Source organism: Miscanthus floridulus, chromosome 7 (genome assembly GCF_019320115.1).
Source record: "Miscanthus floridulus cultivar M001 chromosome 7, ASM1932011v1, whole genome shotgun sequence".
NCBI lineage: Eukaryota > Viridiplantae > Streptophyta > Magnoliopsida > Poales > Poaceae > Miscanthus > Miscanthus floridulus.
In genome coordinates, this window is record NC_089586.1 from 71,664,015 (window position 1) to 71,668,580 (window position 4,566).

Sequence of the window (4,566 nt, forward strand, 5' to 3'; positions counted from 1 at the left end):
TCTTAGCACTGAGGTTGATCCTAAAGAGATACCACTTCCTCATGAACTTATCTTCAATCGCAACCTTTTGGCTCAACTGTATCTTAGTTTTGTCAAAGGAGCAACCCTCTTCTTTACCTTGAATTGGTCCAAATATGCATATTTTTTCATTTTTGTGGATGACTAGATCCAATAACCGGTGGTCTATGGTTGAGCAATATTGCACATCATCATTTACATGATGCTATTCTTTAATTCTTTTCATGGCATTGATCATATGTATAGGACCAACTTGGGTATTGGTCGTGTATCACGGGGTCAAAACCACGACAAGCATGTTGTTCGAGTCGGTGTCAGAGTACGGGTCTCTGGTGGCTCGGGTGGACTCAAGAACACAAGAATCACATAGGGGAGATGCAATGGTTTATCCTAGTTTGGGCCAATTCTTTCCCTACGTCCAACAGCTGATGATCCTTATACTCAAGAGCACCCAAAATGGGGGGGGGGTTACAATAGAGTGTAAAGGAAGAAGATTTGGTAGGGGGTTAGCTCGGTGCTAATCCTAAGGTTGCCTCACCATCGGTGGAGCCTTCCCTCTCATCGGAGAGGAGGGAGACGACAGGATGTGGTGGAGGAGAGGCTCTCGTTACCCCTCTCCTAGTTGCCTTGCCCTTTGTGCAGAGCAGAGGCGGATGGAATGGACTGTCTAGTGATTGAAAATGGGATCCTCTCCCCTCTAGGTCTGACCTTATACCCTATATAATGAGATAGGTCGGGTACATGGTAGTTTAGGGGTTTAGTCTAGGGTCTACGTGGGTGTTGGTGGTCTTTACCGATTAAATCTGACCATCAATTAAGACACAAAAAGAGGAGAAATAAGCAATCTAAAACACATATGGATTTACTATTAACCAAGTTCCACATGTATTTGGAGAACATTATTTTGCAGGTCACAAACACAAATACATGGAATAATTCACCAAAAGGCTCTTTCCGACGCTGAGTTGTGCAAAGGAACAAGGGAGACGCCTATCAAGTCAATACAACTAGGGCAAAGCACCACGGGGAAGCCATCCTAGTCCAGCCCACGGCCTACCATGTGAAGGTGGTGGCGAGTGGCCATGGTCAAGGGGCGGCCAACTCCTGGGGGCGGCCGACCCCCTACCGGTGTCGCTCAGCCACCCCTTGCTGTGGCGGTGGCATGGAAGCATGCTAAGGCGGTGGGAGCCACAGACGTGCTAAGAATATCCTCCAGCACCACCTTGAGCACTGTATAAATAGAGGGTACCCCCCTCTCTAAACACACACCACATTGAGCAACACCTCTCTCTACTCTCTTTAGTTTTACCTTTTAGTTGTATTAGAGCAAGGCAAAACCATCTTGGAGGGCTTGGCTCCTTGGAAGAAGAGATTCTTGGTATGAATATCAATATGGGTTCTTCTAAAATTATGTCTTCACTTTATTATAGTCATACTTATGAACTAGAGTATAGTTATTGTGTTATGATCTTGATATATGAACTAGTGCAGAGTTTATGTGTCATGAGAATAGCACACTTAACTTTATGCTTAAACAATCATATAATTTATATAATCGGAATTAGAGCTAAGTTGAGGTGGCGGTTCATCGTGCTATTAGGTGTGCCCAAGTTCTTTACCTATCGATCCATAGGGTCGGGGACTCAAGGGGATTTGGGTACTTTCTGTATACGCAAGCGTGGTGCTTGTGTATGGAGAGATAGGTGAATGCATTTCCTTCTCTCCGGTTGAAGGGTAGATGATAGGTGGTGATAGACCTATCCGTCCTTCCTAATCCTACACATTTGTTTAGGGTGTAGTAGTCTAAGTTGTCACATGAGATTGCTGGCAAACCAGTACTCGGTGACCTCTCGACCTGCTTTACACTTAGCCCTAAAACTAATTATGTAATTTGTATGATTATCAACTAATCTTTGTATGACTACACTAGACCAATGCGTGCTCGACTTAGGATTATTCTTTTATCCTTTCTTTTCTGTTTTATCCTTTGAGGAATGCCAAGTGTGTGTCCACTATCTTGGAATTACTGTTCTTACCCCTGTTATAAGCATTGGTGTACTTGCAAGCATTATTATTCAAGTTCATATACATACTAGACTCTTAATCAAATACCTTCCTTTGGGAAAATATAAATAACGATACCCTGAATACTTCTGGGTGAAATGCTACAATGATAGCACTGTGCGCTTGCAAATAAATATCTAAAATTGTTAAGGAACTATCAAGGCTATTTCTTAGTAGCATGGCTACACATTAGTTATGTTGCTAAGAAGTACCAACAAGGTATTTCTGGTGCCGTTGTTGAGGATGGATTCAAACCCTATACTTAATAGTGACATTAAGAAATACCAACAAGCATTTCTGGCACTATTGCTAGGGAAGGCATTTTGATTAAAGAATCTAGTAGGACATGTTCATGATAATATGCATGTTAGGTAGCCATTGTTTATACAGGATAATTTTGCTTGTTTTCTCCTATTGTGGATGAAAATAGGATAGTGTATGACCATTTACAAACTGCTAAAAAACTATATTGAAAATCTAGAGGCACTCCTAAGGAAGAAACGATATCAACCACTTCTTTTTCTGTTACTCCTCCGACAGTCAAACCAGTCACCCCCACACCATCCGCTACTCCAATCATGGCCAAGACCCTCCATGACTACTCCACCCCCATTGTTGCCAACATGCCCATTGGGCCCGCTGTTAACATTGGGGATGGGAACTTCAAGCTTCGCACTGACCTCAGCATAATGGTGCAGGCAAACCAATTCCATGGTTTGCCAAGCGAGGACATGAACGCGTATCTCCAACACTTCCTCAAGTCATGCGACATGATCATCATCAAGGATGTCACACCGGAGAGCATCAGGCTCCGCTTGTTTCCCTTTTCCCATGAAGGAAAGGCAAAACAATGGTTCTACAAGGAAAAGAAAGCTATCAAGACATGGGACAAGTGTTCCACGGTGTTCCTCACTAAATTCTTCCCCATGGGCAAAACCAATGCCCTGAGGGGATGAATCTCCATCTTCTAGCAGATCGCCATGGAAACCATTCCTAAGGCATGGGAGAGGCTATAGGACTACATCCAAGAATGCCCGCACCACAGGATTGAAAACTAGTTAGTGCTCCAAAATTTTTATGATGGATTAATACCCATGTCTAGGGGCCATATCGACGCTGCTGCTGGAGGTGCTTTCCTTTCCCTCACCATTGATGGAGCTATAGCTCTCATCAATAAAATGGTGGCCAATCAAAGCTGGGGGGAGGAAAGGAAAACACAAATAGGATTGCATACCTTGAGGAGACGGACATTCTTTCTGTGAAAATAGATCTTTTGATGAAAAGACTCAAGGAACGAACCCAAGATAAAGATGCCATGATGGGCACCGTCTAGGGCATGGACTGCCACATGACGTGTGAGATCTGTGGAAACATTGGTCATTCAGGGAACGATTGCACCAAAACCCGCAAAGAAGCTACCTTCATCAACAACGGGTTTTGCCAACCAGGTAATAACGGGTGGAACAACCAGTCCCACCCGCAAGGTAATTCAAACTACAATTTCAATTACAATTCGAATCAACCTTCTTTCAAAGACTTGGTATTAAGCCAAGCTAAAATTAATGAAAATATTAATAAAAAGTTAATGCATAATGACAAAATGCTTGAAAACATAAATACTAAAATTGAAGGCTTAACTTTTTCTATCAGTAACCAAATGGGCTTTAATAAAATGATTGAAACTCAAATGGCTCCACTTGCTACCACTATATCTATTTCTGATTCTAGAAAGATTCTAGGACAACCTGAAACTTCTCTCAAATCTATTAAAATGGTCTCAACAAGGTTCGATAAGCCTCTATGTTGGGAAAACCACATTTTTTTATAGATCCACCATTCATTGCCAAGAAAGAAGATCCTGGCCGCCCGATAATTACATTCTCAATTGGCCCACATGTCTTCCACAACGCCTTCTGTGACCTTGGAGCAAGCATCAACATCATGTCCAAGGTAACATATGATAAAACACTAGGTGGACCTTTGTCCACTGCACATTTCTGACTATAGATGGTAGATCAAACTTTATGAAATTCGGAGGGATTAGCCATGGACATCTTGGTGAAAATTTGAGACACGTACATCCCCATGAACTTCATCGTTCTAGACATGGGCCACAATGAGGAAGTACCCCTCCTCTTAGGGAGACCATTTCTTAACACTACAAATGCAGTCTTACACGTGGGATCAGGGCATGTTAGCTTTCATATGCAAGGGCAAACAATGAGATACCCATTTAATGGGGTTAAAATGCATAAACATATTAAAACAAACCAGCCCAAGAAACAACCACGTAAAGAGATCAAACATGTATGTCAGGTAGAAGAATCAACATCCGCATCTACTTCTTCGGACACAGATGTACCTCCATCAAGCAAAAAGTGAAAAGAGAAGTTCTGCTCATTGGACTTTAAAATGGTGAGTCCTTACCGAAGGTAAATCGGTTGTTATCCTTCGTATTCATGATTTAAAGTTGCCTAAAAATTA

At 42.3% G+C, this 4,566-nt stretch overlaps 1 non-coding gene across 1 annotated transcript; it reads right to left on the reverse strand.

Moving 5' to 3' along the window:
* Nucleotides 1-3,023: 3,023 nt before the first annotated feature.
* LOC136468170 (small nucleolar RNA R71) lies at nt 3,024-3,130 on the reverse strand. Its single transcript, XR_010761707.1, has one exon. It is a non-coding gene; the product is annotated as a small nucleolar RNA R71 (small nucleolar RNA).
* Nucleotides 3,131-4,566: the final 1,436 nt, after the last annotated feature.